Below are 22,159 nucleotides of genomic sequence, written 5' to 3' on the forward strand. Positions count from 1 at the left end.
TGCCGGGAAGAAATCATTAACTCAGTTAATGTTTAGTGTTGAATAATTTAAATTTATAACAAAGGAAGTGTGATTTATCATGAGCTAGAAGGGTCAGAGATTTTCAAACATAAAAGGTACAAGTGAGTTTACTAATAGGGAGATGGTTAAATAAATTATAGTATATTCACATAATAGAATACTTTGTACTCATTAAAAAGAACAGGCATCTGTGTATCTAGATATGAAAAAATGTTCAAGATGCTATATGATATATATACCACATATTACAGGATTACATGTTTTAAAGCATTTATGAATATGTGTAAGTGTTAACAGCAATAATCTCCAAAATAAAAATAGGTAATTGTTGGGGTCCAACCCCAGCAGGTCCAGGGGTTCCCAAAGGTGTGGAAGGAGTCGGCGAAGAAGGAATGACACGAAGACAGCGTTCAGTTGATCAGCAGCCTAGCCAGGTTCTAGCCAGGTTCTCCAGCCAGGTTCTGTCTTTATTCTCCTGTTACATCTGTATTTATACCAGTTGATTTTAATCCTATCCATTCTATTCCAAAGGTTAGGGCATTTGTTATCTCCATTCCTAGGTCACTACTCTATTGTTCTGTTAAGCTACATGGAAGTAACTGAAGGAGATTATCCTAAGTAAAGATTATGTAGCTTAAGCATGATTGTTTATAGTTAAAGTGATTAATTACCTGCCTGGCACTTAGTTAAGGGGTTTTATTCCCTTCCTTAGTCCTGTTAATCCCTAACTCCAGGGAAAAATCCCCACCTGGGGAAACAACCTTTCTCGGAGAGGTGACCTTGGTTAAAACACATAGCGCTAAGAAGGGGAGCAAACATATTAAGAACAGTATGCCATATACCCCAGGTCCCTTGAAACATATGCTGTGCAGATGTTTCTTCCCTGCAGCGACTGTGTCAAGCAGCAAGGATGGACCAGCTTCCGGCAGGTAATTGGAGAACTACTCCTTTTCCCTTTCACTTTATACCCTTTGGGTTTGAATTCTTACAAAAAAAAATTACATTTTTAATGACTAGAGGGGGGGGGGAGAGAGAGAGAGAGAGAGAGAGAGAGAGAGAGAGAGAGAGAGAGAGAGAACAAGTTGTTGAGTCTTGATTTCTTTCATTTTTTAGAGCTGTGGGTGGGCGACCTTGCTGGAGAAACTACAATGAATGCTGAGCACCCTCACAGAGAGTAGATTGCAGATAATCAGACTATGTTATTAGTGTCACCATCCTGATAATGTCAGCATGCCCTGATACAGGGCTAACACTACTGCAGGCACATCCTGAAAAGGAATTGAAGAACTGAGGGGCAGGCAGAGGTTTGCACTATCCTTGAACTGGTTTCAGGACTGATACTCAGAAAGAGAAACAAGAGCTGTGTCATCCCCAAGGTTAAATTTAAAACAAATGAGTAGCTATTAAAAGAAGACATAAGGAAGAACTAACTAATGTCTGTGAATGGGATAGGATGGATGTGAGAAGTCCCTGGCTCTGCCTAAGGTGTAAGGTACCCAACTATTAGATGAGAGATAGGGGAGAAAGTAGAGATTTTCACTGGGTGCTAATTCCAGCTTCAATTCCAGCAGCTTGCTTTGATCCATTTTGGATCTTGAATTATTAGTTGTTAATTTTATTTTATGAAAACCTCCTGTGGCTATTTACTGTAATTATACGAATATACAAAGGCCATCAACAGCAGTCAAGGGTCTCCAAAATCTGGCCCCTATCTGTCTCTCCTCACCATGTAACACTCTTTTATGAGTTAACTGCATTTCAACTACACTGGCCATGTTGGTTCCTAACTCAGGACCTTTGCATCAGCTGTGCCCTTAACTGGTATGTTCTGGCTCACATCTGTGCACAGTAACTCATCCTCATCATTATGACCTCAGTACAAATTTCACTTTCTCAGAGAAGACATATCCAACAATCTATCTGCAATAGTGCTCCTCCCATGCCTCAGTCACTCTCTATCGGATCCCTTTAGCCTGGGTATTCTTCATGGCAGTTACCACTATTTGAAATTGTGGTAGGCAGTTAGACAGATATTAGCACAGCAAGGATGATGGGCCAAGTACAGAAGGTCCCCAGGGTAGAAAGCCTCAGGTGCCTAGCAACGGATAATTGTAGGGTGAGACCTCAGGGTAACCCTTCCTCACCTAGCACATTGCTGGTCTTGTGGTTTGGACCCCCTGACCTTTCCTCCCTAGAGATACATGTAGACCTTAGTTGCATTTCAGTTCCAGGCCCAGAAGAGCAACAAAACCAGACAAGGGATTCCATGGCTGACCTTAGGAGCAGCTGCAATGGAGAATGACCCCCTGCCATGGCTCCAACCTAGACCCTGAAAGGACACACCTGGAAAGCTGTTGAATACTCTAGGTCTTTCTGGGACCTCTTCTAAAATCTCCACCCTTAAAACCTTTAGGACAGAGGACCCAGCAAGCTCTCCCTTCAGGGAACAAACCCATCCATCTCCCCTCCTCTCCTTCTCCGTCACCTTCCCTCCAGGCATGTCACCATTTCCCTCCTCATTCCCAAACTCAAGGGCCCTTCTTTTGCCTCTGTACCTTGTTTCCTGAGCCATTTCTTCTACCACTCATTTCTTCCATCTCTGTGATTTCCTAAATAAATGTTCTCTTATAGTTTGAGTCTTGGCTCTGAATTCTTTCCTAGCTGGACTCAAGTTGCTGAACCCAGGCCCGGTCTGGCCCCACTGGTCTAACTCTTGGTATGGTTCCCACCACCACCAACAAAATTATCTTATTTAATTATTTCATGGGGCAAGGGCCTTGCATATATTGGTCATTGCTCTGTCCCCAGCACATGACAGTACACGGGACACATGTACTAACTTACTCATTGAAATGAGGTCTGGGCCCTCAGCATTTTGTGACCCCATGACACACAGCCAACAGAGTAATTTATGATCTGGGTCTTTCTCCATCATTGAAGCGTCAACTCCAAAAAGAAAAGTGCCTACCACTAGTGTTGATTAGTGCCTCACACATATAGGAATATAATAACCAAAGTACTTGGGAAATGAATAGAAAGATCATTGCTTTAGTTTTGCAATGTACAAGTTGTTTCAGTTAAACCCAAGTTATGTTACATTCTGGCTGTATTCAGAAGGGGCGCAGAGGAAATGCTAAAATCTAAAAATCAGTCCAAAGCATTTTTTAAGTTTTAAAAAAAATGTCAATAGTTCTATAAACCAAGAATATGAGAGTCTTGTTTAGTTTTTAAGATGTGTACTAAGATACAGAGGTTATTACTTTTAAGAAACTAATTGAGCGCTAGCTGGTTTGGCTCAGTGGATAGAGCATTGGCCTGTGGCCACAGGGTCCCAGATTCAATTCCGTTCAAAGGCATGTACCTCAGCTGCAGGCTCCTCCCTGGCCTGGGCCCTGGTCAGGGCATGTTCAGGAGGCAACCAATCAATATGTTTCTCTTACATCGATGTTTCTCTCTGTCTTTCCCTTTCTCTTCCACTCTCTCTGAAAATCAATGGAAAAATATCCTTGGGTGAAGATTAAAAAAAAAAGAAAGAAAGAAAGAAAGAAAGAAACTAATTGAAATCATTTTAATGACAAAATATTGCCTTTAACAGATGATGTGTGTTTAAAGACCTTAGTAAAGCCCAAAGGCCAAGTTTGATGCTAATTCCTTTGTAGAACCCCAACTACAAAGTATTCTTTTAAACCAAAACTTAAACTGCAGATGATGGCAAAGCTTTGAGATTTCCAACAAACAACCATTTTTAAAACACATGTCTGGAACGCCATTGTTCAGAGCCTAGTCTCCTAGACAAAGACCAAAACAGGAAGCCAAAGGAATCATCCCACCTGACCCCTTAGTGGCAGTAGATAAGTCTAGCCCGTTACCTGCTCTAGCACTTCACTAATGAGGGATCCCAGCAACAGACGGTGAATACGATTTTGGTAAGCACCTCATACCCAACACGTCATTCCATTACCCCCTTTCACACTGGAGACTTAAGAGGACACTCGGGAGGGAGCATGGCAATTAGAAAAATTTTGAGGGAGACTTTATTTGCTGGTAAAGGCAAAGAAATGTTTATTCAGAAAAGCCTAATTGTTTGGGAGTGGGACAGGGAAGCTTGGCAGAAGTCAGGAAACCTGCTTGCTTAATAGACTGGAATCCAGTCCCCACCCTCTTCAACCTCAAGGTCATGACCTTAGTTTAGGCTACTGCCATCTCCCATCTGAATGACTGCAACAGCTTCTTAACTCCTCTCTCTGATTGTTGGTTCACCAGTCTAGAGGTTGGCAAATCTTTTCTGTAAAGGGCCAGATATTAAATATTTTCGGCTTTTGAGGCCATTAAAACTCGATCACAATTACTCAACTCTATCATTTTGTCATGAAAGCAGCCACAGGCATCTGTGAACATGGGCATGCCTGTGTGTCAATAAAGTTTATTTGTGGGCTCTGAAATCTGAATTTCATATAATGTCATGTCACAAAATATTAATCTTTTCTTATTTGTTGTATCATTTAAAAATGTAAAACAGCATTCTTAGCTCGTGGACCACACAAAAACAGGTAGTGTGCCCATGTGGGCCCATGGGTTGAAGGTTGCTAAAATGGCTTTAGTCTATCATATTCACCCACTTAATTCATGAAGTCAAATGTTGATCAAATTACATATTCAACACTGGGCTAGGTACTTAGGAAAGAGGGATGAAAATGAGACAATGTAACCTCAGAGGGCTTATTTACTTTGGAGAAGACAGGGAAAAAAATCAAGTAAACTAAAACAAGTATTGATTTTGGTTAGTGTTATAGGGGATGCAAGAAGCAAGTGAAAGAAAATGGTGGTGGTGGGTGTAAATGGCTACTTTAGATAGTGTGATCAGGGAAGGCCTCTCCAGAGAGGGGCCTTTAAATGAGGACCCAGTGGGTACATGGACTAACCCTGAAAGTGTCAGGGAAGAGGATTCCAGGCAGGAGTGTGTACAGAAGCCTCAAGCAGGTGGGGAACTTGGATGTTTGAGTTAGGGAAGGAAGATCAGTGTGGCTGGAGCATAGTGGATAGCACGAGTGTTAAGAGAGAAGAGGCCGGAGAGGACAGGGGCCCAGACCCCAGGGCCTCATATACCAGAGTGAGGAGTCTGGGATTTATTCTCAGCACATCATAAATCTGACTGTGCCACTCAGCTCTGCATTGTCTCTTGGATACAGTCCAACTTTCCGGCATGGACCACAAGATCCTCAATGGCCTGGCCCTTGCCTACTTTATTTTCTACCCTTGTGTACCAATACCCTGAATACTGTGTGTCCACATGCCACCTCCTGCCTCCTAACCCCCACACACCCCTGTGCATGCAGTCATCAGACCTTGACAAATCACACTTCTGAGCTCACACCTCTGTAAACCCTCAGCATAGAGTGCTCTTTTCCTTCTTTACCTGACCATCTTCCACTCACCATTCGAGACCTACTCTGATACTGCTGTTTTATGAGTCTTAAGTTTCCCAGAGACAGTCACATTTCTTTCTACACAGTTAGCATTATATACATAGTTGAATGGGTGTTTTTGTTTCAAAAAATCATGCCCCTAAACTATGAGCTCCTGAGACAGGGACGACGTGTCATTCACTCTCTGGCACACAGTATATTCTCAATAAGTGTTTGTTGAATGCAAAAGCACAAACGCCTAAGTGAACAAATGATCTCGTCTCTGAGCTTCAGGGTTATGCGATGGGGTGTTCTTCCCACAGTTGCCTGTAGATCCGTTTTTCACAACTGCCAATTTGAGGCCAATCAGATCACCAAGTGTTCTTTAGCCACTTGTCAAGCCTTTGACACTGGCAGTAGTCTCACACACAGACTTCATCCTCGGGGTATTTGCAGCTTCCCTTGAGAGAGGAATTTCTTTCTGGCTGAACTAACTGGTGCCTATTTTTCCACCCATCCTCAAGTAAGCTCCTTTGGAAGTATCTCTGAATCTCTGAGACATTTCCCCATTCCTTACATTCAGTAAACACTGCCCACAATGTATTCACTTACTCTGCTATCATAGCTGAGTCTCCTCAACCCATAGGCCAGACACTGTGTTTGGTGCTAGAGAAACAGATGAAGAAGACCCATGGATCAGGGAGACCACAGCCTCTGAGGAACATTTAGGGAGCAGTGAAATTGGTTCTGGTTCGTCTGCCCAGTAAAGAGGGAATTCAGTTACTGAAACCAGGAGCCTATGTTTCCACATCTTGGCCCCTTTTTAATCAGATCAGCCTGAGGGAAAGGACTAATTCCACCATGACAGCTGGGCCCTCAACCAGAACACATCTTCTAATCTCAGCTTCTGACATTGTTGCGGGGGGTGGGGGGGGGGGTGTCACTTCTGGGACATCCAAAATATAATCCATCTTCAACATTACAGATGACTATTGCTATGCCATGCACAAGGAAGCAATTAAAAAGCTACTTAAGATTCTGGAGCAGGTGCATTTTGCTTAGCAAAGAATAAAAAATGTAATCCATCTGTGGCCTAGCTCAAAGTCGAAGTCATTTGTACTATCTTTAACAAAACAAACAGGACTCTCAATGTGGTAAAGTGAAAAAATGGGAGCCAAATTTTAAGAAATGTAGAGAATCATAATCACGATAATCACAAAAAATTGAAAAACTTTATAGTTCACAAGAAAAAGCTCCTTAACATTTTCCTCTGATAATGCCAAGTCACAATACATGTGTGACATGTACAGTTCGTTTTCCAGAAAGCAACACATGATCAATACCAAATATACATAGGAAACTTGGAATGTTATGTCCACAAATAGATATGCATTGATATGTATATGTAATTTAAACTGGTTCAGCCGAGACTTCTGCCATACATTTATAAGATGGCTGTCCAGACAAAGAATTATGTGTTCACCTGCTAAGTCACCACGGTTTTCCTCTAACCAAAGTGGTTATATGGAAAACAACAGCTTATCAGGGGTGGGCAAACTTTTTGACTTGAGGGCCACAATGGGTTCTTAAACTGGACCAGAGGGCCGGAACAAAAGCATGGATGGAGTGTTTGTGTGAACTAATATAAATTCAAAGTAAACATCATTACATAAAAGGGTACGGTCTTTTTTTTTTTTTAGTCTTATTCATTTCAAACAGGCCGGATCTGGCCCGCGGGCCGTAGTTTGCCCACGGCCGGCTTAGATGCTGGAGGAAGGGAAGAAGGAGAGACTGTGAGCTCCTCCCAGCCACCAGCTTGGTTCAACAGTTGAGAGTTCCTGCATGTATCCTCAGAGTGCACAGGGCACCATCTATGTCATGCCCAATTTCTATTACTTTAATCAAGATAGACAGTAATTCACATTTAATTCTCCAATTATAATTCCAACACTAAAATACTGTCATTGTTTCTTTATTATAAATAGTCTCTGGAGTCACTGAAACAATGTCACAGACACAAAAAGAGGGACAATGAAGAAAATTTGTGCCTTAAGAGCAACTAGAATAGTTAGGGGAACCCTCAGTTTTAATCGTCATACCTATTGTTTTCAGAGCTGCATTTTACCCCACATTTTCCCAAAAGGCCCTAACAGGCAATTTGGGTTTCAACAACACGATAATGCTAACCAAGATTCTCTTATCAAAAAGAATGTGAAAGGAAAAAATTGCTTTGCTTCTTTCCTTGGCCATCTCTCTCCCCTCTCACATTCCTCATGTCTGGTTTCATTTCCCAAGTACACCAGATGCCAAATACTATTCGGAGCTTTAAAAAAAAAAATCTTGGGATACAGTCTAAAGGTTGGAGGAGAAACACTGGAAAGAGGATGTATTTTCCCTGCAAGTTTCAACTTCGTCACCATCAGGAAACGGAAAGGGCGTAAGTGTGGGGACAGCCCTTCCCACATACTTGGTCCCAAAAGGATGTTCGAAGAGGGCACTTCTTGGAGTGGCTTCTGGAAATTCCCCCAGCAGTCAGTCCTGTCAGTCTAGCGACTTTTCTGATGCAAAAAGAAAACGAGGCAGGCACCGCACCACGCACGAGAAAACCAAAGACCAAGCATGCAGAAAAGCCATCGGCACCCCGAGGACACCGCCGCTGCACGGCCTGACGCAGAGTAGCAAAAGCAAAGCAAACCGCACTCCCTCTCCATGTCCTCTCCGCATCAGTGCAGGCAGGGTTGTGCAAAGTGGAAGCCAGAACCAGGCCCCTTCCTTTCCCACTTCCTCCCTAGATACGGGAGGAAGCAACCCAAGCGAAGCCCATGCACACTCTCCAGCCAGACCAAGCCTCCACCAGCACGTACTGAACAGTGGTTTTCCAAGCCCAAGGCAGAGGCTCCTGCCAAAAACGCCCTCTCACTCATGTAAAGAGCAAAGGAGGAGACCTCTGGGTTTCACCCTCAAGAGCTGGCCATGCCTGTCTGTCATGACTCAGTTCTTTAACCATGGGTTTAGGGCCTAAATCCCCAAAGCCAACACAACACAGTTCTCTAGTTAGGAAGTTTGTGTTGTTCACGTGACAGAAACCAGTCTGGAAGCCAAGACATCTCGTCTTGATCATCTGGGAGAAGAGCCAAACCAAAAGTGTCATCGGAGCTCCCCACCAAAGAATGCACAGCCTCGCCAGACAGCCTGTGCCCTTGGGTCTGCTGACCTGCTGCTAGTCTGTGATTTAAGTCAATAAACAAATTTAAGCTGAAACTGAAAGAAATGCAAGTCATATTCCCCTTCTGGGTTTCTATCTTCACTGCCTCTAAGGGATCCACTCAGATTGTACAAAGACAAAGTAAATGGGAAGGTTACACAAACATAGGAAGCTACAGTCTGTTGTCATATCAAAGCTCTTGCTCTTCCAAGAGGCCAAGTTTTGTTCTTTAACAAGCTTGTAAAAAAAAAAAAAAAAAGAATGCAATTTTTTTTAATCACCTAGCAGGTCTTTCGTAAAGGATATGAGAGTAAGACATCACAGTCACCAGGAAAGAGTACTTGTATATTGCAAGACACCAGCAACCACCTGCACTCTATGTGCTCCGGTCCTCTGCTGATCCCACAGAAATACCCTTACAGTCAGTCTTCACAACTACAGGTAAATGTGGAACCTCTTAAAATGTCTCCCCACCTCAGTCACCACACATAGGCATTTGAGGTTGCAGAAGTTCCCCTACAAGCAGCCAACCTTTCAGTGCCATCCATACAGAAAACGCAAAGGACATTAAAAGACATTGCCCAAAAAGAAATATATCTTCAGTCATTTTTTTGGAACCTTCTCACAACTGAAATAATTCTGGCATATCCTGAAAGAGAAGAGGTTGAACAGGTATATACTTAGTTTGAATAACTGTTTTCCAGATCTTCAGGCAAAGTGTAGTGTGAGTTAGAGAAGATATGCTGAAGGTACTCTGGGCCCAAGACTCCTGACACCACCCTTACAGTAATGTTCAGTCCCTCTCTGCAGGGAGGCAGGAGACCTGGTCCCCTGGAAAAGTCCCCTACTCACCTTTTCAGCCCTCAACCAAATGCTGTTCAACAGTCTTACTCCTAACACTATGACCACATCTTATTATCAAGGCATCTTATTGCCAAGTAGGTATACTTTCCTATTTCTACACAGGCGCCTATGAAGAACAATGTCGCCTGACATGCTATGGAACTCAAGGTCTCTGGAATGAAAATAGAGACACAAAAGCTTGCCTGGGGGCTTTATATGTTCAAGTTTACTGAAAGCAAAATTTAAAACTTGCTAATTACGTTCCTATCTTCATGTTCTTCTGACTACTTTTATGCCGAGATTACATCAATACAATTGCAACAGGAGAAAATGAAACACCATGTAGAACAAAAGTTCTTGGTTAAAATTGGCCCCTCTCTCTGGTAACTATTAAGAAACCCCCATCTTACGCACGGCCACTGTCTGTGCTCTTCAGTTAGGGAAGTGCTGAAGAACAGACACAATATGACTCATGTAACGTGGAGTAACGACCTGGGCTCAACCACTTCTTCCACGGAGTGACTTTAGGAATGACTGAAGCCCTCTATGACTGATGGGTTTGAAGTGGACATTACAAAGGGAAATAAGAATAGCATTACAAAGTCAGAGGGGGAATTTATATTTGATAGCTACTGTTTGGTGAAAGTATGTTAACCAGATTCCTTTCTCTGACATTCCTGTGTGTATCAGCAGAACAAATTCCTGGAATGAGGCTGGTTTAATCTCTACAGGGCAGTTGTCATCACTAAATTAAGGGCTCTGCAGGTTAGTCAGCTTATCTGCAAACTGTGGGAATTTCTCTGAGGGTTTTGGGGAGGGGAGAGTGTGGAAAAACATATTAAAATAATCTTAGCCTGGCCAGTGTAGCTCAGTGGTTGAGCATCGACCTATGGACCAGGAGGTCACGGGTCAACTCCCGGTCAGGGCACATGCCCTGGTTGCAGGCTCCATCCTGAGTGTGGGGCGTGTAGGAGACAGCAGATCAATGATTCTCTCTCATCATTGATGTTTCTACCTCTCTCTCCCTCTCCCTTCCTCTCTGAAATCAATAAAAATATAGTTTTAAATCTTAGCTTTCCTGTACATTTTAAAGCAATAAACAAGTTTAACATTTCAATCCAACCACTTATATGAAAAGTTCCATGTAGCACACCCAACTTAGTTACCACAAAGATGCTGACCTCTGCGACATGGACCGGACTGCCCTCAGCCACTGATGTCATCTACTGATTAGTCTGTTTTTAAATCTGAAGGCATCTTGTCTGCCCAGGAGAGTAATTGCAGATTAGTCACCAGGATAGAAAACCTAGTACTGAAAGGGCCCAGGGCCACTGGCTTTCACACTTTTCCCTCAGAAAGATTAATTCTGAACACGTGTGGATACAGCCACCACTTGCCATTACAAATATAAAATATGTCTATAGAAAGCTAAGTACATAGTGATTCCTGGGTTTAAAATTATAGTGCGATGAGTTGTTTACAAGATCCTGAGTCTCTCCAAATGCCTGCTGCTCAGAGGGGCTCATTTTGGGCAAGGCCGGCACCACACCTATTCTTGCACTATCCCCTAATGAGTCCTGCTCATGATGAGGCAGGGAGAAGCCACCCAGAAACAATAAGGACTGATCATGGGGAGTCATATTATGAAAACTGAAACTCCCTTTGAAAGAAGTACTCTGCCCTTCATAAAAACTCTACCTACAAATTTTACATAATAAATCTTCAAGAGCAGTTTATGGAAAGATGATAGTAAACGCTTCCTTTGAATGCAAGTGCAGGTATAGAAATAAGGCAGTAAAGAGGCACTCTGGCCTCCACCTGTTTCAGGTGTTGTGTGGATCTAGTGGGTGTTGCTCTTCAACCAGAGCTGCCCCAGCCCTTCCTGAGAGAGACACACACCCACTAATGATTAAAACTGAAGACATTACTTTGTTGTGTCAGCCTATAAAACTAATTTTGAAAGGGACGGCACTAAAAAGATATAGAGAAATAAAGCTTTGATATGAGGTTTCCCCACTCTCCCTTCACATTGGGAATCTCCATAAGCACTGAGATATACAACCTTCAAAATCAGAACCGATTTTTTTTTAACGGGGGAGGAGGGACAAGAGGGAGAGTCCTCAGTCCCACAATGGGCAATCTAATAACCTGTGGATGGAAAAGTCAATTGGGTTGCCTCAGTGGGAGCAATCTAACAGTGTCTTTGTTATTTTTAATATACTGGTTCTTTGATCCACATCTAAGAACTCCTAGAATGCATATCTAGGAATTAACCTACAGCTAATACTCACAGAGATATAGTAACAAAATGTACACTGCAACTCTGTAATAGAAAGAAAACAGGATTCATTATTTGTAACAAGAGAATCATCTGCGTCCTTCAATAGGGAATGTTTTAATAAATGTTGGTGCATCTCTATTGTAAAACACTGGTTCTCTTATCTTGATGCGCAGGCTCTACTCTGGACCAATTATATCAGATTCTCCTATACTAGGGCCCAGTGAATAGGAGTTTTCTCAAACTTCACAGGTGATTCCAATGTGTAGGCAAGTTTGAGAACAGAATCTTAAGCCCAGGTTCAAAGAATGTGCTAGACTCATGGATACTGACATGGAAAGATATAACATATTAATGTGAAGGGGAGGGGGGGTAGAAATCAAGTTGCATAACAATACACATGTATCACCATTTGTGTCAAAAGTAAAACAAAACTGTATTGATAGCTGCACATACAACACATACCCCTATATAAGTGAATGCATAGCAATCCACACATAAATAGAAATATTAACTGTAAAGTTACTAAAGTATTTAGCCAAATGCTTGGCACATGGAAGATGCTCAATAAATGGTGGCTATTATTTCCATGTGTGTCTTAAGACTTTTGGAGTCTATAAAAATAGTTTCATGTGGATAATGAACTCTCATAAATGCATCATGCAGATGTCAGTATTCTATTGAAATGAGAACATTTGCAAGCCTTCTCAATAATCTCATTAAAACTCTAAGTATACACCTAAAAAGTTGTTAGTCATTACATTAATTCTTTTATTTAAAATTACAGCTTGCTTGTCTGGCTGATGTGGCTCAGTGGTTGAGCATCAACCTATGAACCAGGAGGTCATGGTTCAATTCCCAGTCAGGACATATGCCCGGGGTTGTGAGCTCAATCCCAGGTGGAGAATGTGCAGGAGGCAGCCAATCAATGATTCTCTCTCATCACTGATTTCTCTCTCTCTCTCTCACTCTCTCTCTCTCCCTTTTCCTCTCTGAAATCAATAAAAATATATTTTAAAAAAATTTACCACTTGCTTTGTGTATACCTGCAACCCATGCCCAAAAATGCTGACAGCTACATTGTCATATTATATTGATTTGTAGATCCACCAAAATGGCCCATTTAAAAGTTGTTGTATGTCAGCCAACAAATCTAAACATTTGGATGAAATGCTAGATGCAACCTTGTTCCCAAGAGGCAATTATTGGAGAATTTCCACTTCACGATGCCATTATATTGGAAGTTCTTCACATGATTACAGGGTCAGTTAGAAAAGAAATAAGTTCTGTTATATTTTCCTTTTATTTGGCTGTGTTTCAATTAGACTTCTATTATGCAATAGAAATCATAAGAGCATCAGCACAGAAGTTCTCCCACCATAGACACAGCTGATTCTCACAGCCAATTGGCCTGGAGGTCAATTCCTCCCACTGATACCAACAACAATCAAGGCTTAACTACAACAAGACTATGCACACAGCCCACAAAGGGGTGCACCAAGAGCATTCACCTCAGGTGACTGGGGAGGCTGAGCCACTGGGCCCTATAGGACCCTAGCACACAAAGCCACTCTATCAACACAGGGAAGCAGACAAAATGCAAAGACAAAGAAACATGTCACAAATGAAAGAAATGGAGGAAAGCAAACTACTGGACATAGAGTTTAAAACCATGGTTATAAGGTTACTCAAGAATCTTCTAGAAACCTCCGAGAAATTTAGTGAGACCCTCAAGAATATGAAAAAGGACCAATCAGAAATTAAGCATACACTGACTGAAATAAAGAATAATATACAGAGATCCAACAGCAGACAAGAGGATCCCAAGAATCAAGTCAAAGATTTGAAATACAAAGAAGTAAAAAACACCCAATCGGAAAAGCAAAAAGAATCCAAAAATATGAAGATAGTATAAGGAGCCTCTGGGACAACTTCAAGCAAACCAACATCCGAATTATAGGGGTGGCAGAAGAAGAGAGAGAGCAAGATATTGAAAACCTATTTGAAGAAATAATGACAGAAAACTTCCCCTACCTGGTGAAAGAAATAGACTTACAAGTCCAGGAAGCACAGAGAACCCCAAACAAAAGGAATCCAAAGAGGACCACACCAAGATATATCATAATTAAAATGCCAAGGGCAAAAGACAAAGAGAGAATATTAAAAGCAGCAAGAGAAAAAAAGTTAGTTACCTACAAGGGAGTACCCATACGCCTGTCAGCTGATTCTCAACAGAAACTATGCAAGCCAGAAGGGAGTGGCAAGAAATATTCAAAGTGATGAATAGCAAAAACCTACAACCAAGATTACTCTACCCAGCAAAGCTATCATTAAGAATTGAAGGTTAGATAAAGAGCTTCACACATAAGAAAAAGCTAAAGGAGTTCATCACCGCCAAACAAGTATTATATGAAATGCTGAAGCGTATTCTTTAAGAAGAGGAAGAAGAAGAAAAAGGTAAAGATAAAAATTATGAACAACAAAGTGACAACAAATACATATCTATCAACAAGTGAATCTAAAAATCAAGTGAATAAAAAATATGATGAACAGAATAAACTGGTGAATATAATAGAATCAGGGGCATAGAAAGGGAGTGGACTGACAATTCACGGGGGGGAAGGAGGTGTGGGGGATTCGGGAAGAGACTGGACAAAAATCAAACACCTATGGACGAGGACAATGGGGGGGGGGGGTAAGGACATGGAGTGGGGTGGGAACCAGGTGGAGGGGAGCTATGAGGAGAAAAAAGAGGAACAACTGTAATAATCTGAACAATAAAGACTTATTTTTAAAAAATTATGCATAAGTCATTTATTTGGGTACTGACTGGTTACAACAACTTTAAGGCTGGTTTCTAGCAATTTTCTCAAGTACATGCTCTAAAGGTTCTATCTTTAAAAGGTGAAATGTTTGGAGTCCTCCTTATCAACTGACAAAAAGTCATCACACTGTTATAGAACTAAATGAAAACACCATGATCATATGAATTTAAAAGAGGCAAGAGATGGTCTTACCACGACCAAGTTAAGACTTTTATCAAGGAATGTTATGAAATTGAGGTCTGAATGCTAACAATGGTCCTAGGAGATGATTCTAATTATTTCCTGACCACCAAAAAGTTTACGTGATTGAAACCCTATTCCTTCAAACTCTTTCACTAAATATTCATTGCAAACAGCTGGAAAGGAAATTGATTCTGAAGACCGCAAAATGATTACCAGTATACTGATATCAGTCCCAGTGAATTAAAGTTACCATTATGTTGGAAGAAAATGCTCAATGGAAAAGTAAAATGGATTTTTCTGATATCTTTCTAAGACACTAGAACATTTGTAAACACAGTTCATAGAAAAATGATTACCAGTTCTGAACAAATAAATGGCCTAGCATCAGTCAATGGGACATGCCTATCAAGCTTTGGGAAAATATCGAAGACAGCAGGACCTGTAAGAGTTAGTAATTAATTAGCTCCTTTGGCAATTGAGTTTCAAATCACTTCCAGAAATCCCAGATGATGTAGGAAGATGGATAATAGATAATGATACTATTTCTGGGAGTGAAGGTAGAGGCTTAAGGAAGTAAAAGTTCGCATGTGCTCCCAGGGAAACAGTCTTTTAATATGCACTTTAGTGCCCGGACTGGTTTGGCTCAGTGGATAGAGCATTGGCCTATGGACTGAAGGGTCCCAGGTTCGATTCCAGTAAGGGGTGTGCAGGAGGCAGCTGATCGATGTTTCTCTCTCATCGATGTTTCTAACTCTCTATCTCTCTCCCTTCCTCTCTGTAAAAAATCAATAAAGTATATTTTAAAAAATGCACTTTAATATATATCATCTTTTCTCATTAAATAAAGCTAATAATCAACCAAATTAAAATTATCAGCAGCTGCAAAAAAGAGTGTGTTTTTTCACTGGTGATTTCTATGTGATAAATATCCTTGGGAAGTTTTTTTAAAAAATACATTTTTATTGATTTTAGAGAGAGAAGAAGGGAGAGGAAGAGAAAGAACCATCAATTGGCTGCCTCCTGCGTGCCCCCTACTGGGTGGGGATCAAGCCTGCAACCCAGGCATGTGACCTGACCTGGAATCCAACCAGCAACCTTTTGGTACACAGGCTGAAGCCCAACTAACTGAGCCACACTGACTAGGGTCAGGGTGGGCAGTTTTAAAGTGCATACAAAGCCTTGGCCAGTGTGGTTCAGTTGGCTGAGTGTCCTCTGGGGCACCGAGAGGTCCTTGGTTTGATTCCTGGTCAGGGCACATACCCAGGTTGAGGGCTTGATCCTCAGTAGGGGGTGTGTAGGAGGCAGCCAATCAATGTCTCTCTTTCTCTCTCCCTCTCCCTTCCTCTTTCTCTAAAAGTCAATAAAAATAATTAAAAAAAAAAAAGCCTTCCCACCCTGTACAAAATAAAGGCAATGCATAGACTTTGAGGATGGGGAAGGAATAGGGAAAAGCTGTGAGAACTAGCAATCACTGCCAAGGACAGGAGAGCACTGGTGTTGAACAGATAAACTGGTGAATATATATCATCTTTTTTCATTAAATAAAGCTAATAATCAACCAAATTAAAATTATCAGCAGCTGCAATAAAGAGTGTGTTTTTTCACTGGTGATTTCTATGTGATAAATATCCTTGGGAAGTTACTCACATAGCTTAATAAACAATTCTGAAATGGCAAGAGCCAAACAGATAGTGAAGAAAGATCCTTACTGAAGTTTAATTACTATACATGGATTACCACACTCTTGACTTAAACCTGAGCCAAAAAAAAAAAAAGTCATTCCAGTCATCAAAAGGGAAGTGTGAAGGAAGCTGATACTGTCCAATGTGCCCACTCCACCCAACTCTTGTATTTTCTAAATAATTAGGTGAGGACAGTAATTGCTTCATTGAGTAATTCAAGACTAGACACTAAACAGACTGCTTCTCTTGCAAAATTCATTCTGAGTGTGATAACAAGAAAGGCCCTGTTTTAAATTGTTATTTGGACTCTTTTACCAAGCCTAGAGTAGTTGGACTGAGGGTTAATGTTTGGACTTCATATCCTCAGGAATATTGTTAAACTGCCAAAAGTCATCAAATGGCTAAATATGGGAAGCCATCAATATAGGACTGGTTAAATGACATAGGGTACCTCTGCAGAATGAAATACTATACAACCATGAAAAAGAATGGGCATCTTTTCTCATATTAAGAACTCTAAATTATATTAAGTAAAAAGTTCAAGTTGCATAATAAACATGACATATCATAAATGTAAAAAGGATATACTTATTAAAACATGCAAAAAATTGTCTAACATGTGATAATAGATACAAAAATCCATTAAGAGTATCTCCTTCTGGAAAATAAAATGGAGATTGGAGCCCTGGCTGGTGTGGTTCAGTTAGCTGGGCATCATCCTTTGCACAAAATGGCTGCTAGTTTGATTCCTGATCAGGGCACACTACCAGGTTTTGGGCTTGATCCCCAGCAGGGTCCTGCAGGAGGCAGCCAAACATCGAATTTCATGTGGATGTTGCTCTCGCTCTCTCTCTCTCTCTCTCCATTCCTCTTGCTCTAAAAATCAATAAAAATATTAAAATAAAATAAAATGGAGACTGGAGAAGGGAACTTGTTTGCATCTTAGTCCCTTCTACTATTTCTTTTTAAATCCTCACCCAAGGATATGTTTATTGATTTTAGAGACAGGGAGAGGGAGAGGGAGAGGGAGAGGGAGAGGGAGAGGGAGAGGGAGAGGGAGAGGGAGAGGGAGAGGGAGAGGGAGAGAGGGAGAGAGGGAGAGAGGGAGAGGGAGCGAGAGAGAGAGAGAGAGAGAGAGAGAGAGAAACATTGAACAGCTGCTATGCACCCCAATTGGGAATGAGCCTGCAACCTAGCATGTATGTGCCCTGACCAGGAATCAAACCCGCAACCTTTTGGTGTATGCGCCTGGCCATGGCTAATTTTCTTAACATGTGCTTGTACTACATTTTTTCACCTTGATTATCAAGTGAAAGTTTAAAAGGTTTAGCCACATCTGTTTGTAAACAAGTATTTTTAAAAAATAACTTTGTTATCAACCTTCTTCAATATACCAAGCACTTTCAATGTGCTCTATATCCATTTGTCATTTGGATTAATCAAAGAGATAAGCAATGATCCTTTGTCCTCCTGGGAATAGAGTCCACTGTCAATGAATATCTATGATCTGACCTTGCTTCACAGAATATTTTCATTTCTGCACTTTTCCATGTCACCGCACCCAACCCTACAATTGCTGGATCTCAAAATGAAAACAATCTGTCCAACTGCAAAACACCAATATGAGCAATGACTTTTTTCCTTTAAACTTATAATTTAGAATCAGGTGGGGGAGGAGAAAGAGGGGAGGATACCAAACCATTTACTAAAGACAACGCTATTTATCAACACAATTCCATCTCATCACCATAGCAACAGAATGCCATAGCTATTCACTTTCCCCCTAAATACAACTCAGAATCCCTTTAAATTCACTGTATTTTTTTGTAATAGAAGTAAAAATTGTTCTCTTTATCTTCAGAACATCTACTCTCCAGGTGGCAGCCCCAGGAACAGTATATAAAAGACTAGAAGTGTCTAATTAAGGATTTTTTTTGTTCTATTTCAGTAATCTCAAAGTCCTGCTTCCTAAATCTGGATTCTAAAACTATTGAAATAGTAGTACAGTGTATCCTGTTACAGTCATGGCTTCTGACCCAATCTTAAAAGAGCAAGCAAATACAGTAATAGAAAGTATAAATTACAAAAGGGCACCAAATGGAAGCATAACAGCTGTTCACAAAAGATGAAGGCAAACATTCGCATCTTTTTAAGAAGAGGGACAAGAAAGTAAGAGGAACGATAACACTAAAAGAAACCTCAAAATAAAATTAAAAAAATATCAAGAAAGTTAGGTTTTGCATTTCAAGGGAACATTCAATCTACTACTTTAAGACATGACCAAAAATATTTGATTCTTACTTAATTATGATTTCTACATATATACCATCACCTTGTCCCTATGCCCCACATCTTCTTAAATTACTTAAGAATTTACTTCTGAAATTACTATTTACCTTACAGGTACCATTTTCCATTCCATGAACATAATCAACCAGGCCGATCTGTTTTCGTTAGGTGTCTCTCCTATTCATCAGCAGTAAGTAAAGTTGTGACCAATGCTCTTGCTAACCTGGTTCCTGGCTCCTTCTTGGTTACTCCTCTATAAACACCACGCACCTCCCAGGGTGGTGGCACATAAAAGGTAAAAGGCAGTCCCTTTGTGGAAAAACATGCTGGTTAACAACTATACTTGCTCATACTGGAAAAGCAACCATGGCAGAGATGTCCATAGATAATCAATCCAAACACACACACACACACACACACACACACAGTAAAATTTGAGAGTATGCTGTACCTGTTTTTGACATTTCTTATCGCTACATCTAATAGACATGTCTCCTACCTATTTGTCTACCTTGCACACCTCCAAGAATTACTTCATCTCCTTCTCCATGTGATTCTAATGGGATAGCAACTACGTGGTTCTGCCTTTCTATCCATAGAGATGGACACCTGGCATTGGCTTGACTAATCATGGCACTTCATCCTCTGGACAGAGTGACTCCTCTAGGGGTGGTCACACAACATAAAGAAGTCCAGAGGTCTTTATGCGGATAGATGCTGCAGATGAAAGGTTGCTCTCCTTTTCTTGGAATCATGAGATGTAAGGACCACATACACCTGGAATTTACAATAGCTGTCTTCTCCACTATGGGTTGGAAACTGCCCAAGAACAAAGCCAACATAGGCAAAAGCAGAACTGAGAGATGGGTCAAAGAGGTGGGGAGATGAGGAGGTTTCAATGACATCATTTAACTACTAGATCCTGCTGAGTCACAAGTGAAGTATCCCTTGAATTTCCCAACAGTTCAGTGAATGTTTTTCCCTTAGGCCAATTTAAGTGGGGTTTCTGTCCCTTAACAATGTAAAAGACCCTGATTCATGCTCCATTTTACTAAATGAAATGAAACTCCCACTTACTGAGAACCTCCAAAGTGTCAGAGATGATGTGGGACGTTGACTAATTTCTACAGTCATGCTGGAAAGAAGATAAGACAGTTTCACAATAATGAAAGTAAGATACAAAGAAAATTCATAGAATTAGAAGGTATTAGCAAGGAGTTAAAGCCTGCCTGTCTCATCCCAAAGTCCACTTTCTTTCTACAAACCATACCCCCTCATCTCTTTTAAGCTGTGTTATTATTTCTAAGACTCAACCTAATAAAGCCATAAATCAAGCCATAAATCCAAAGACAAATGTCTCATTTTAGAGAAGGCTCTCAAGATTTTGCTGCCCACAAATCAGTATGAATAAAGTAACACTTCTTTTCTCAAAGGGTTCTTATTTTTGGAAACAAAATTTGCCAGACTGACTTTCTAGGAATCTTAAATAAGCCTATGGGGGACTTATACCCCAAAGCTTGGAAATAATCCAAGTTTTGGTATATATGGATGCTGAAAAGATATAGTTAGTAGAATGTAAAAGTCATAATCATTGCTAAGCAAGGAGCATTCAGAAATAACCACCATCACCCCTCTTTCTCAAAGACAGGCCACAATCCGAAATTTTAGCCATTCATCTCTAACTCCGTCCACAGGAGTAGAGTTTGAGAGAAGAAAGAAGAAGAAATATAACAGGGAGGGCTGGGGGGGGGGGGGCGGGGGTGAGAAAGCAAACAGCAAGGCAAAAATTAAGATAGGTATCAAGAATCTGAAAATTTGACTACAGAGCCTATAAAAAGTAAACATATGAAACTAGTTGTGGGAGGTGAGAAAGAAGGGGATGAAGAAACTGGAATAGGCATGGGTGGGGGTGGATGAAATTTACTGCTCTGCTCTGAGCATATAATTCATTAGCTACATCTCTCTCTTTCTCCATTTAGAAAAAGAGCTACCATGGCAATAAGGAACCTATGTTTAACAGGGCACTACCATCCTTTTTTCAGGGTTTGGGGATAATAGATGGAACATGAGGCCCCTATTTGGGTAATAGCCAACTGTCCTAATTATAGGTTGGATTACTTATTTTATATAATCACAAAAAAATGTAAGTGTTAAAACCATAGGGTGTCAGCCTATTTCATAATATGCAATAGTATACTTCCTCTGTAAGGTAATTTATGGTTTTCTAAGTACTTCTGTATGTATCATATCATTTGATTTCCCAACAACTCTGAGAGATGAAGAGAGAGGCACAGGCAATCAGATATTGTTTTTGAGTTTACAGATGAGAAACTGGCTTTGAGCACTAAAGTGACCTCCACAAGGACAAACCACTCCTAAGTAGCAGAGTAGGAACTTGAATTCAGACCATCTTTTTTCTTTAATATTTTTTTTATTGATTTCAGAGAGGAAGGGAGAGGGAGAGGGAAACATCAATGATGAGAGAGAATCAATGATCAGCTACCTCCCCCATCTCCCCCCCCCCCCGCCCCACTGGGGATCGAGCCCAAATTCTGGCCCCAACTGGAAATTGAACCATAACCTCCTGATTCGTAGGTCGACACTCGACCACTGAGCCACACCTGTTGGGCCAGACCAGCCGTGGGCAAACTACGGCCCGCGGGCCAGATCCAGCCTGTTTGAAATGAATAAAACTAAAAAAAAAAAAAAAAAGACTGTACCCTTTTATGTAATGATGTTTACTTTGAATTTATATTAGTTCACACAAACACTCCATCCATGCTTTTGTTCCGGCCCTCCGGTCCAGTTTAAGAACCCATTGTGGCCCTCGAGTCAAAAAGTTTGCCCACCCCTGGGCCAGACCATCCTTTTTACAATATTCTGCAATGCCAGCCTGCCCAACCTGGAATCATCGAACAAAGAGCAGCCTGAGACTCTACTAAAAGGCTGTGATGGAAGAAACATCATTTACATTATTTTTGAAATAGATGACTACTATGTGTTATCAACACATTTGATATTTTAAAGGGCAATGCATTATACTTCCGGAAAGCGTCTACAGCAGCAAAAAAAATCATACAAATGTAGATATTCCAGTGTTTTATTGGCCAACTACAGCTTTACTCAATCTTTCATTCATCTTCACATCAATTAAGCAGCTACTTATCAGGGGTTATATGGGAAAAATTGGAAATACAAAATGGAATAAGCCATACTCTGTGCCTTTCGGAAATTAAGTAGATAAAAGGGAGAGGCTGACCTGCAGATGTACTCTGAGAACACAGAGGAAGGATAAACTAACGATATCCAAGACAGTCCCAATAGGGTGGGAAACAGTAAGAAAAATCACACTTGGTTCCAGTCAGTTAGGAGCTTACAATCTAACAGAGGAGAGACTCATGAACCCAACAAAATACAGAGCAACAGAT

At 40.9% G+C, this 22,159-nt stretch overlaps 1 protein-coding gene across 1 annotated transcript in view; it reads right to left on the bottom strand.

The window, feature by feature from the left end:
* The window catches only part of DAAM1 (dishevelled associated activator of morphogenesis 1), a 157,478-nt gene that overhangs the window by 93,972 nt on the left and 41,347 nt on the right, over nucleotides 1-22,159 (bottom strand). The gene's annotated exons all lie outside the window — the stretch shown is intronic.

Source organism: Myotis nattereri (assembly GCF_964212035.1).
Source record: "Myotis nattereri genome assembly, chromosome: 1".
NCBI classification, from domain to species: domain Eukaryota; kingdom Metazoa; phylum Chordata; class Mammalia; order Chiroptera; family Vespertilionidae; genus Myotis; species Myotis nattereri.